Here is a 14,501-nt window from a genome sequence, read left to right as displayed (position 1 = left end):
CAATGAAAACAAGACCGATCTACCCCTATATATGTAAATATTATATATCATGTTTTGGTTGAGCTAATAATTGGAATGCTATTTATTTAGTATTTTTTTTTTTCCGGCTAAACCGTAAGGAACTTTAAAGCGTTCTTCTGGGGTTTTATATTTTGGATCATTTCGAACGCAATGGAATCATTTTCAAGACCCAATTCTACCACTATATATGTGAAATATTATATATCATGTTTTGGTTGAGCCGATAACTGGAATGCTATTTATTTAGTATTTTTTTATTTCTGGCTAAACCGTAAGGAACTTTAAATCGTTCTCTTGGGAATTTATGTTTTGGACCCTTCCGGATACAATGAAATTATTTTCAGGACCAAATTTCACTTCTATACATATGAAACATGATATGACATATTTATGTTGTATATGTAACTTCACCGTTGGGTGAATTTTTTAATATGGATTTTTTTATCAAATGGCTTTGTATTGTGAGCATGTTGTATATGATATTATACAATTGTAAAATATATATCATGCATGCCTTATAAAGGGTTTGATTACTTCTGGTAATCCGGAATTTTATGCAAATGTATGATGTATTTTATACATGCTTCGATTGCCTTTTGGTAATTTGGAATTTTATATAAATGTATGATGTATTTTATACATGCTTCGATTGCCTTTTGGTAATCCGGAATTTTTTTTTCCCCCAAACAATGTATTAGCATTATTTGTGGGTAACATAAAGTATATCCCAATATGAGAATTTCATGAGCTTGATTGTGAGTGACTGCCAAAGTGGCATTCATGGTTGGGTTTATGGAATGTCAGCCATATATAGTAATGGGATGTCTCTTGATGTTAATGCATTTTTATACGCCCAAAGGTGGTAATTATGTGTTAGCATTAAGAGGGAGACATGTACAACATTTGGTTGGGAGTTGATCAATCTAAGAAGTTTATACACCCAAAGGTGGTAAAATTTTCGAAGGTTGGAATACTCTTATGGCCGCTGACATGTAAGGGAGTATCACAACTGTATGTCATGAATTATGTCCAAAATGTGTTTTCATGATGATATATGTGTACTCTTTAAAGTGATGCACTTATAAGTTATATGTTACCCACATTGTGATAATAAAGCGATATACTTATAAGTTACGTATTAAAGTGCTAATAAAGTGATGGAGTATCATAATTGTATGTCATGAATTCTGCCAAAAAGTGTTTTCATGATAATATATGTGGGGTCTTTCTAGTGATGTACTTATAAGTTACATATGAAAGTGCTAATAAAGTGATTGAGTATCACAACTGTATGTCATGAATTCTGCCCAAATGTGTTTTCATGATGATATGTGTGTGCTCTTTCTAGTGATGTACTAATAAGTTACATATTAAAGTACTAATAAAGTGAGGGAGTATCACAACTGTATGTCATGAATTATGTTCAAAGGTGTTTTCATGATGATATATGTGTTCTTCTGTTAGTCACATTTTCTGGCTATAATATGATTGTTATTGAGATTCTTATAAAGTCAAACTTCAAGAAATTGTAGATGATGTGTTGTTAACCACACATTCTTTGTTACTGAGTAACTGATGGATATGACTCATAAGAGTATAGAAGACAAAAGTTGATTTTTTGCAGAGGTGAAAAGTAGTTATGTCCTTTTACTGCCCATTAAGAAGTCCATTAAGGAACACTTGATGAATTGTTTACTCACTGAATGCACTGTTTTGAAATTGTTGAATGCAGCAGTGTAAAGATACTAAGTCTCATCTAGTGTTGAAATAAGTATATTTCTTTAAAAGTTTTTTTATCATAAGGTGTGATGGTTTTGGAGGAGTTAGGGATTATTTCATCAGGATGATTATTTTTTAAGATAAAACTCATGATTCCTAATGTTTCTTTTATTACCCTTGCTATTATCCATCAATGCCCTTTGCATCCTCTACTGAGTTTGGAATTATAAAGACCAATACCTTTTTCCAAGAAGAAACTTTGTTCTTATGAGCATCAATACTCATAAAAATGTTCAGGGTTAATACAAAGAGTCCGGTCAGACTAACAATTTGGGACCTGTGAAAGCTTCCTTATAAATAGAGATGATTGTTGTAAGTAGAAGTTGCATTGAGTATAAGGTCTGGTTAACTAAGTGCGAAAATGAAAGTTATGATTCTTTGGTTCTTGTTTGAAGATTTGATTTTCTCTTGTCCCATTCAGTCCTGGTGTTTAGATAGTGGTCCTTATTCCGCCACCATGCGTATAAATTATTATTTCATCATATTTATTGATGACCACTATTTATTGATGGCCACTCTTAATATGGTTTTTGTATTCAATTAAAGAATAATCTAAATCTCTAAGATCTTCAAGAATTTTTTAGACTGAAGTTAAGAAATTGTTAGATTTGACCGGGAGGAGAGTATTATGGCTGATATGAGGATCTTTGGACGGCTTAAGGGCCCATTCGCCAAATACTCGGAAGATTCCGATATAGTTGGTCTGTTCACTATGTTTGATAGTCCAGAGCAAAATTGTGTAACCGAAATGCTTAATCACACTTTTGTGGACATAATGAACAGTATGGTAGGAAAACTATTTTGTCTGAATTATTTTTTATAAGGTGAAGCCTTGATAACAGCCTCTTATATCCTTGATCATGTTCCTTTCCAAATATGTTCTTTTTTACTCCCTTTTCCATTGCAAATTATTCATAAATCTAACTTAAACCATTTTAGCGTTTGAGTTGTTCTACAAATCTAAGGTTGAATAATCCAGGATTGTAGAAGTTGGAACATAAAAGTTTTTCATTGTTAATTTGTTTCTTACTCAGATCTTGTTTTACCATCATTGTTAAGACAACAGAATTGTGAATTCTTAAATAGTTTTTCTGGAGTTTGATATAGCCAAGAAATGTAGCTTGTTCCCGGACTACTTGATATAATGAACATGAATATAACATTGGCATTATGGTTGACCCAGTTACTAAAAAGTTGTCTTTAATTAGATTTGTGATTGGGTGCAACGAGATATATGATATAGTTGATGAGACATAATGATGTTTGGGAAGCTTGTTAAGTTGCCCAAAGGCTTTAAACCCATTTATTTTAAGTGGGTGTATAAGACTAATAAATATTCATGAAGAAAGATTGTAAGGTTTAAAACCAGATGTGACTAAAGAGTTTACTCATAAAGAGGAAGTTGACTAGTGAAATTTTCTCACCTATCTCTTCTAAGGACTCTTTTAGAGTTATACCAAATAGATGTGAAGATTGCCTTTCTAATTGAAAACCTTAATAAAGAAGTCCATGTCATTTAGCCTGAGGATTTTGCGGTTGATGACCCTGAGGATTTTGCGGTTGATGATTTTAATCATCTTGGTGTAGACTCAAGAAGTCTAATTTGTGGTTTTAAGTAAGCTTCCAACTATGGTGTTTAAAGATTGATAATGTTGTGACTTCATTCGATTTTGTTGAGAAACTTGTAGATCAATATATAAATATATATATATGGCAAGGTCAGTGGGAGAAATTTTATCTTTCTCATTATTTATGTTGATAATATTTTGCTCACTAGTAGTGACGTTGGCCTCTCTGCATAAAGACCGAGCAATTGTTATTTGAGAATTATGATATAAAAGACCTTGGTAAGGCATCTTTGTCTTGGGCATTGAGATCCATAGGGATTGTTCATGCTATTTATTGGATCTTTCTCAGAGGGCATATATAATTTATATTTAAAGAAGTTCAGTATGCTAGATTGCATACTTGAGAATGGTTTTGATTCTCAAGGGAGATACACTGAGCTTATTACAGTTGTCCTATAAAGGATACTGAGAGAGAACAATTGAAGAAAGTATCTTACCTTGAGATACTTGAAGAGGACAATTGATGATAAGATAATCTACAAGCTTGTTCCAGACCTATAGCATTAAGGTATATATATATAGATTTGACCTCGCTAATTGTCCGGATAATAAGAAGTCCATTTTAAATTGTTTTCCTTGATGGCAGGAGGGATAATATCGTGAAAAGTGTGAAATAAGGTAAATTTACTTATTTCATCATATATGTTGAGTTTGCTACATGTTATGGGGCAGTTACTCAAATTGTTTGACTAAAGAATCTCATCAGATAATTGACAGTTCTATTTTAACATTCTGGATAGACCCATCCAGTTGTACTATGATCACAATTCAGTTGTGTTGTTTATTAACAACAAGAAATGTGTGATCATAGGGTCTAAATACATGATGGTCGAGTATTTGACCACTAAAGAAAAAGCTTTTTGGTTAAGGAACCTCATTAGACAGTTGACTTTTTTTTATTGTGGATAGATCTATCCGGTTACCGTGATAACACGTGTGTTGTTTGTTAACAACAATAAGGGTATCACAGGGTCTAAACACATGGAAATTAAGTATTTGACTATTAAAGAAAAGGTTAAAGAAGGTGACACCACAGTAGAGCATATTTGTACAGATAATATGGTTATAGATCCCCTAACTAAGGGTCCTTGCCCAGACGTCTTTGATAGACATGCGGTAACTATGGGTTTAGGAGGAACCTTAGATGCGGTTGTTTAGTGGGAGTTTGAGAATTTTGCTCTATTGTGTAATAAGGTATTCTATCTGTACTTGTCTCTTGTATGCACTGATAATTTATTTGAATTCAATAAAGTTCTTTGGTGACATATTAATCTTCACATTATTATCATGTTGCATGTTATGAAAGTCTTAAGGTATGTGTTAACCTTAAGCAAAAGCTAAGGCATTCATGTATTAGCCTTAAGGTGTGTCATGTAACACATAAAGTTAAAACTCGAGTTATAAAGATGACGCAGGTTCGTGGGAACCATAATGTACATATAATCTCATTTTTTGTGGCATTGAGTCACAGGTTCGACCCATAATGTACATGCTTTCGTGGCATTGAGTCACAGGTTCGTAGGAACCGTAAAGTATATTCTTTTGTGGCATTGAGTCACAGGTTCGTGGGAACCATAAAGTATATTCTCTCGTGGCATTGAGTCAGGTTCGTGGGAACCATAAAGTGAGAGATTTGGATTGACAACAGAATGACACATGAGGATTTCTATAAAGTGTCATTAGTTGCCACACTACCATATTGCATCCACTTTTAGTAAAGTTAAGAGTATTTGTGACCATGGATGGTCCTGTGTTGCATAAAAGATGCAGTCACTGCCATGATTCGGTACTTAAGGCTCTATGTGAAGGGATTGAGCTCTAGGATTATCTTCAGACCAATATAAAGTTGTGCACATAAAGGTCAAAATGTTTTCAATGTATTTTTTTCAAATGTTTTCTTAAAACAAAGGAGATGTTTTGTTTTACTCGACTGTGTCACAATCAATATAGCCCAAGTGGGAGAATGTTAGAATATTAATTGAATATTCCACATAAGGTGGGCTTCATTGATTGTGTTACACTTTGATTTGGTTTCTTATTGGTCTGATATGGGTAATATACGGTTACTAGAACTCTTATATGGACTGGCTAGTGTGGGCTAATAGGAACCGTTAGATCTTGATGGACGATCTAACGGATTTGCCTATATAAAGGATGCTAGGTCCCTCCTCTAACCCTAATCATAATCACAATCACATATGTTTAGTCAGAAAGGATATACCATCAAGCCAGTGAATAGGGAGGAGTCTAGAGGAGAAGATCCAACATCAAGTTGATCATAGAATCAACTTCCACCTCAAGTTCGTTCCTAGTGGGAGACATAAAGAAGATATTCCGCTGCGCTTCGTCTCCAATAGAACCATAGAAAGGTATGCTCATCATCATCTTGTGTCATTATCATACTAAGGTGTTTTTAGTCGATCTATGCGATCTTGGATAGAAATATTCTTAGGGGGGGGGGGGGGGGGGGGGGGGGGGGGGGGGGGGGGGGGGGAGATCCCCAACTTCATCCCAACACAGAGGAGTTCTACAAGTCTTTCCATACAAAGCTTTAAATGAGGTCATTCCAATAGTAAACTGAAAACTGTTATTGTAAGCAAATTCCACCAAGGCTAGGTGATCATCCCAGTTACCACTCATATCAATGACGCATGCTCGTAGCATATCTTCCAAAATTTGTATGGTCATGTCCGATTGTTCATCGGTTTAAGGATGATGAGCAGTACTCAAATTCAACTGAGTATGCGAGCCTTTCTGCAGACTATTCCAAAAACACGAGGTGAACCTCGGATCTCTATCCGACACAATACTAACAGGAACACCATGCAGTCTCACCACATTATCAACATAGAGTCGGGCCAACTTATCCATAGTATAGGTGATCTTCATCGGAATGAAGTGAGCCGATATGGTCAGTCGGTACTACCACCCACATTGAGTCATTCCCTTTGTTCGGGGTAGACCTGGGACAAAATCCATAGCAATGTCTTCTCACTTCCAACTAGGCACTGGAAAAGGATGCAAAAGGCCAGACAAAGGCTGCCGGACAGCTTTCACACATTGACAAGTCCCACACTTAGCAATGAAACCTTCCACATCATTCTTCATGCTGGACCACCAAAAATACCCTTTCATATCCTGGTACATCTTCACACTTCCGGGATGGATAGTAAAGATGGACTGATGAGCATCAGTCAAGATTTATTTTATGAGGTCTTTTACAACAGGAACACAAACTCTATCTCTGGAAACAAGAGCACCATCAAAGGCTGGGGAGAAATCTTCTACTTCCTTAGTCCTCGAAGTGATCAGGTCGATCTTCTTCTTCAATTCCGGATTAGTCGACTGCAGAGCCACAATTCGGTCCCTCAAAATCTAATTTTGAATTTTGTGTTTTTTAAACATAAAATGGGATGTCAGTACTTTAAGGCCCCCATTTTGAGGTGCCAATGCAATTTACTAAAAAAAAAATAGAAGTAAAAATAAATAAACAAATAAAAGAAAAATTGATTGCCACAAGTACCTCTAAGCATCTTGTAATTATTGGGTCACCTCAAAGAAATCTGCAATATACTCAAACCATTTGCATCCTACTCGGAAGGTTGACTCAGCACCTTCTTGAATTCCTGTCAAGTCTAACTCAAGTAACTCCCGCACACAACCTGCAAATCCATGGTTCATGATTTTTTTTTAATTCTTTCTTTCTTTTTTCTTTTTGAAATGAACAAAAGTTTCTTTAACCAAAAGATCGAAGAGGAGGGAGGGAAGAGAATACAAGATTCCAAGGGCAGAGCCCATCCAAACAATGAGCACAAAGGAGGCACTAACCTAACAACTAAAACAATAAAGAGCAGAGGAAGGAAGAAAGAAAAAAAAAAAAAAGACTAGGATTTCATCCTATGCTTTTTCTTATTCTTCCTAGAGGATCTCATATCCACCAGGAAATCTCCATCAGTATGGTAATGGTCCTTCGAGGCACAATTGCTTCTCCCCAAGCCTTCATAAGAGGTGAGCAACGAGGAGGGAGCTTCAGTTACAGAAGCGGAAGCGAGCTCAAGTGCAATCTCTTCTCGCAATGGGAGGAACCTAAGATGGAAGGTTGGTAGGACAAGGGCAAAGACAACTCAAAAGCATTAGTCTGAGCATCATTCTCAAGTAAGGGAGAGGGGCTCAACGAATTTGGGACGATCTGCCCGCAATCGGAAGAGATGAGAGTGTGTGGATGATGAGGAGTCTCCTACACCATTGATCAGTGAATCTTAGTATCCATTCACCCACTCTGCCTTTGATGTACCTATATAAATACCATGTATTGTATCTCATCTATAGATCACAATATTCCACATGGTATCAATTTCCTAAAATCCAGCTTTCACCCTCTGTTCCTGACTGCTTTAGGAACGTCTTCTGCTCCGCTCTTTGTGGTTCCTTCGACGCATACTTCGGTGTCTTCGTCATCTTCTTCTCCATTAATCTCCACTAACGTTGCTGCAGCACTACCAATCAAACTCAACTCTTTGAACTTCCTCTTGTGGAAGGCGCAGTTCGTGCCTCCTTTGAAAGGCTATGACCTTTTAGGGTTTCTTGATGGCACTTCACCGAGGCCCTCTTCTGCTTTTTGGGAGTTCCGATGCTTCTTCCTCACAATTAATACTGAGTTGGCTTGTTGTTTCCATTTTTGAGAGTCTTGCCTCATACTGTTGCTGCTAACAATCCTGAAGGCCATCCTCGCAAGAATAGGTAAAATACTATGTAACTTGTTCCAGGTCCAAGAGCCCTTTTTACTTAGTACCTTGTGATAAAAAATAGATTTATTGTATAAATATTTGGCCTTAAGGGTTTATAGAACATTAGGCTGAGCTAGCAGCCGCCACCCTTGATGAAGAAGCAAAGCATTGTTAATATCTTCAAACCTTCTACAACCCAATCCCCCTACATGTTTAGGTAGCAAGACTTATCCCATGCAATAAGGCTTAATTAGATGTTTCCCTACACTCCCATGCCCTAGCCAAAACCTTTGATAGACATGGTCCAATTTTCAACAGACAACTGTAGGGGTCAGAAAACATTGCATTGATAATTAGGCACAACATGAAGAACATAATTAACAAGTACAACTCTACCAACATATATAGAAGTTTAGCTGTCCACGAGGAAAATTTAGAGTTCAATCTTTCACACACAAAACAAAAAAAAAAAAAAAAACAAAAAAAAAAAAAAAAAAAGAAGAAAGAAAAGCTTAGTCCCCAATAAAAAAAGTTAACATTGCTATTGATCTTACCCTTTCATCCACAAAAACAATCCTACTGAAGAAAGGCTTTACTTTCGTCAAAGTTAATTATTTGGCTTGTAAAATGAACAAAAAAACTAAAAAAATAGCCTTAATAGATAGAACATCATCAACAGAAGCTTAACAAAATAAAAAAGTATCATCAGCAAAAAACAAATGTGAAGTTTCCGATGCATGCCTAGCAATCTTGATGCCAACAAACAAAAAGTGATCTATACTTTGCATAAGCTTGGACAACACTTCCATGAATAAGAGGAAAAGATAGGGCCTAAGGGGACAACTTTGTTGCCACATTTGAGACGCTTAAATGCCTTGTCACCTTTTTGCACTTCCATACCAAGATGAAAGGCTCTTGAGCACCTCCAGAGAGGGTTTTTATTTTTATTTTCTTCTACGAAATTGAGCACAAGAAAGATTTTTGGGATGTAAGAAGGCTTCCTAAAATGCAATCTACAGGAAGCTCAAGAAAGAAAAAAAAATTTCAAAGAAACAAAAATTGTATCTATTGAAACTAGTAGACGAAAGAATAGAAACCCTAAAAGTACCAGTAGATTAAACAATCAAACAAGAACTAAATAAGATTATAGAATGAGAGAGATAAACAAGTGTCTCTATGAAAAACATCGAACATATTGTATACAAACCTCTATATATAAAACAAAAAGGATGAATTGACAATGGAAGGATGAGTCTAACCATTCCGTTGTGTTTCTTTTTATTCCTTTTCACCCTTTATTTTTCTACAACCTTGGGTGGTTTTTGGAACCTGGTGATAGTCGATTCCTTCTAGTAATCTGGCAAGTCGAGCAAGAACATTGGTGGACGATCATGTATGGTTGAGATGAAGGGGATTGATTTTTTTAGTTAAGGATACAATGGTCAGTTTGTCTCAAGCATTAATACTTAAGTTGCGTTTGTTTGCTGGAATAAAGGTAGGGTGGGTAAAAAGGGGTGGAAAAAAATTTTAAAAAATAAACTTTTTTTAAAATCAAAAGTGTGATTGTTTAGTTGATATGGATAAGAAAGTTGGAGAATGAAGCTTGTCTAGTGAGGTGATATTTTAGCTTTTTCATTTTATGTCTTTTCAAAACTTTACAAAATTTTATAAAATTGTGTGAAAAAATGTGAAAAAACCAAAAAGTGTGGACTCACGTTTAACACTTTTCCATGAAATTCATTCATTTTATTTTCTTCTCTCTCACTCCATTATATATGGGGCTTACATATTTTTTTTTTTTCACCATACATTTACAAACAAATGCAGCCTTAAGAAACGAATTTAACTTTTTTGGACCTACTATCTATGGATTATGGTAGTAGATTGGGAGGTCAGTGGATTTGTGGCAACGCCACCGTGCACATGTAATTTTTTTTTTAATTGAGAATATAATGGTGATTTTGCCTCAGGCATTAACACTAGGGGTGTAAACGAATCAGATTCGTAACGGATAGTAGTAATACAATATCCGCAACCTATTATATTTGGACGGATTCGGATAATATCCTATCGGTTTTTGGATAGATTCCAATTCGGATGGTAATCGGATTGTTATTTTCTTAAGTAGATTCTTATAAATGGGTATAAAATACATATTGATTACAAGTTTTCGATTCTTGTTTACAGCTTTACCATTTTATTTGTGAATGCTAGATTTGAAATCTAAGAATTTAGCAACTTCGACAGTTATTTTAGTAGAGAACCTAGAAAAAGTCACATATCACAAGTAAAACATTTATAAAAATAAGAAAAATAAATCTAAATAAGTAACTTAATCGGACGGATAATAATCGGTAATGAATTTGGATATCTTTAATTGGATGCGGATGCGAATTCGAAAGCGGATTTCGATTATCCATTAATACCCTTAATTAACACATTAACACTTAAGAAAATATATTAATTTTTGTTGGACCTATCTATGGGCTAAGAAACAGTTTATGTTCAGTTAATTCTCTCACAAATTTAAGATACTTTCTTTTGGTTAAAAACCAACTTGAAAATGACAAAAACATACAAAACAGAGCCTGGCCCTTTCCGGCCCTGGACCCTGTAAAATGGGCTCTGAGTTGAGGTATAGTAGACCGCTTGTGGTTCGGCCGGGTTGAAACGAATTCTGAGATATTTAATTGGAGGTTGGAGCTCGAATACTGGACTAGGTTTAAAAAGAGTCCGGCTTAACCGGATCCGGTTCAATCGCCTAACTTCCACCGAAACCAAATGACCCCCCGCAGTCCGCAGAGAGTTCCCCAGACCAACAAAACTAACTCTTATAGTCTTTCTACTGTTCTTCACCTCCTCTTATTTGAAAAGTTCTTGTTTTAAGTTATTGGGTTTTCTTGGATTGGCAAGTGAAAAGCTTCGGTTGTATTGATTTGGTCTGTGTTGAAGGGTTGAAGGAAGGATTCTGAGATTGAGCGAAGGGGAATTATGGCACGGGATAGTGGTACAGACGGAAGTAGTGATGAGGAGGCGTTCTTGCAGAACGATGTAGGACCTCTGTCATTATCAATTGGGAGTTTGCGTCAGGGAAGTGCTTTGGAGCCTGACCATCCAATTATATATGTTAATACTGGGTTCAAGTCGGCTACTGGGTATAGAGCAGAGGAAGTTGTTGGGCGAAATTGGTAAGTTTTCTTGTGTTATCCTTCACAGATTTGATTTGCAATCGAGGTTCTTGATAGAACGAAATCTGCAATTTGATGGGTTTGGGCGTTGATATTGGGTTATTGATGTGTCAGACTAATTTCGTAGTTGGGTATCCTGTTTAGCCTGATTCTCTTTTTATCATCTCGAACTTACGTTGAGCAAAATCTGATACAGTTTGGTGGATTTCTTGGTGTTATTATGTTGTTGTCATCTTCTTGTCAGACCTTTTGGTTTTTTTCCATCTTGTTTCTCTCATCTCTTAATTTATCGGCTGGTACGAAGTACGATACATTATGCCGATAAGTCTCTTTTTAAATTGTATACTTATATCGATTGATATCTGTAGTATCGATTGTATTGATGCATGTCGAACCGATAAGGGTCAATACAAAGCGATACATGTTGATACCACCGATATGTATTAATCCACCTTAAAAAGGGAAGAAAGAGGCAACGAGAAGAGACCGGACCGAGTTTATCGAGATCAAAGAAAGCGAAAACCACAAGAACCAAAAAAAAAGGAAAAAGGTCGGCACCCGTCCACCGGGCGTAGAGAGAACCGGGTCTCGAGTAAATGGGATGGAGATGGTGTCAGGGATATTGGTCCTCGAGGATTACGATAAGTTATAACTATACGTAATTTTCCGATGTCTATTATGCCTTTCGGTTCATCAATAAAGTTGTTAATCCAAAGGGAAAAGTTGTTGAGGAGAGAGGTTTCCTCCAACAAAAGTGCACAAGTTACTGGCATTTGGTTCCGAAAATTTGTTGATTTGAAACAAAAAGATAGGGGCAGGACGAAGATTTGGCGGCCAAGGAAAGAAAAAGAGAGTGACAGTGTATACAGACAAATACAAATACATGGGATTATGCGTGTCATAGTGAATCTCAAAGATTACCAACAAATGGGATAGCGATTGTCTTGTTTGAGCCACACAGATCAGGAGCGAAAAAACGCAGAAAGGGACCAACGAGGGAAGAATCAAGCGAAATATTAAAATACAACAAAGATGAAAACCCCAAACACGACAAACTATTGATAACTGAACACCCCAACCGACAAACAGAAAGAAAAAACACACAATCAAACAAAAAACACCAAAAAAAACAAACCAAACTTCAGGTGTATAAAAAAACAAAAAGCATCTTTGATGATGTACAATAATCTGTTAGTCAATTAAGAAGCAAATCTTGATTTGGGTCCACTGCCTTGTTCTTCAGGAAAAGAATCAACAAGATCATCTGGGTCTTCAGGGAAAGAATCAACAAGATCATTTGATGGGTTTCATTCTGATCTTTCCTCTTACTGGCATGTTCCAGCTGGGCAGGGAATTGTTCCTCGTGATTTTTGTTACATATTTCAACTGTGTGATGACGTTCTTTCTGTCATACTTTCACGGCTAACACCAAGGGATATTACTTCTGTTGGTTCAGCGTGCAATAGGCTTTACCATTTGACAAGACAAGAGGATCTGTTGAAAATGGTATGTCAAAATGCATGGGGTAGCGAGACCACTCGCATGTTGGAGGCAGTGCCTGGAGCTAGAAGATTGGGATGGGGGCGATTAGCCAGGGAGCTAACTACGCTTGAAGCTGCTACATGGAGAAAGTTGACTGTTCGAGGTCCTGTAGAGCCTTCTCGCAGCAATTTCAGTGCCTGTGCTGTTGGGAATCGGATTGTTCTTTTTGGGGGAGAGGGGGTCAACATGCAGCCAATGAATGATACATTTATGTTGGACTTAAATTCTCCTAACGCAGGGTGGCAACATGTCAAAGTGAGCTCCCCACCCCCTGGCAGATGGGGTCACACGCTTTCCTGTGTCAATGGATCTAATTTGGTTGTGTTTGGAGGCTGTGGAACGCAGGGTATGCTTAATGATGTTTTCATATTGGATTTAGATGCACAAGATCCTGCTTGGCGTGAAATTGCTGGTTTGGCCCCACCACTCCCTAGATCATGGCATAGCTCATGCACCCTTGATGGCACCAAGTTGATAGTATCTGGAGGTTGTGCTAATTCTGGGGTATATCTCAGTGACACGTTCTTACTGGATTTGTCATTGGAGAATCCTGTGTGGAGGGAGATTCCTGTAGCATGGACTCCTCTGTGTAGGTGTGGTCATACACTTTCAGCCTATGGTGGTGGGAAGATATTGATGTTCGGTGGTCTTGTAAAGAGTGGGCCACTTCGGTTCCGATCAAGTGACGTCTCCACCATGGATCTTAGCGAGGAAGAGCCATGTTGGAGATGTGTAACTGGGAACGGAATGCCGGGTGCTGGAAATCCAGGTGGTATAGCTCCACCGCCTCGGCTTGATCATGTGGCTGTGAGCCTTCCTGGTGGAAGGATCCTGATCTTTGGTGGGTCTGTGGCTGGTCTTCATTCTGCTTCTCAGCTTTATCTCTTGGATCCTAGTGATGAGAAGCCAACCTGGAGAATTTTAAATGTACCCGGACTACCTCCAAGATTTGCTTGGGGACGCAGTACATGCATTGTTGGAGGAACGAGGGTTATTGTTCTTGAAGGACAAATGGGAGATGAGGAGTGGATGCTGAGTGAGCTTCATGAACTGTCATTGACAAGTTCTGTTATGTGATCCGGGAGGAGTATAATGGTAAATTTCATACACATTGAATGCTTGTCTCTTCCCCCCCCCCCCTTCTTCTTTTCCTTTCCGTCCCCAACTCTTTTTCCATGTCCCTTTAGTCCCAATATGTACTATGGATAACAGAAAGAAAGAGAAATGAATAGTGTTGTATATAACGAGTTGTATTTGCTTGGGCCATATATATGTAAGGTGGGGGTTCCCTCCCCTTCCTACTGTTTTTTTTTTTTGGCTTCTGTAGACTTATTTGATAATTTTTCCCCCAGTTTTGTCTAGTTTTAATATGTGACTTCTGTTTTACCCTTCTATTCGTCCCACCCCCACAAACCCTGAAAATAAAAGAAAACCTTTCCCTTCATGTTTTTTCTGCACAAACATTGGTCTTGAAATAACCTGATTGTTATGGGATCTATTCTGAAGTAATAATTTAAAAATAGTTGCAGAAAAATCAGTCTTAAGATTGTTCCTAGGAAACAGCTAAGAAAGTGGATCCTGACCGGGGCTCAGACAACTATGAGATTTTCCAGAAT

At 37.2% G+C, this 14,501-nt stretch overlaps 1 pseudogene; it reads left to right on the top strand.

Moving 5' to 3' along the window:
- The first annotated feature begins 11,146 nt into the window (after positions 1-11,146).
- On the top strand, positions 11,147-14,501 carry LOC149029455 (adagio protein 1 pseudogene; annotated as a pseudogene).

The sequence above is a fragment of the Hakea prostrata genome, chromosome 1, assembly GCF_041222555.1.
Source record: "Hakea prostrata isolate BN-2017 chromosome 1, UWA_Hpros_2, whole genome shotgun sequence".
NCBI classification, from domain to species: domain Eukaryota; kingdom Viridiplantae; phylum Streptophyta; class Magnoliopsida; order Proteales; family Proteaceae; genus Hakea; species Hakea prostrata.
Note: the sequence above shows the minus strand (reverse complement) of the source record. Positions and strands in the feature narration are given on the sequence as shown.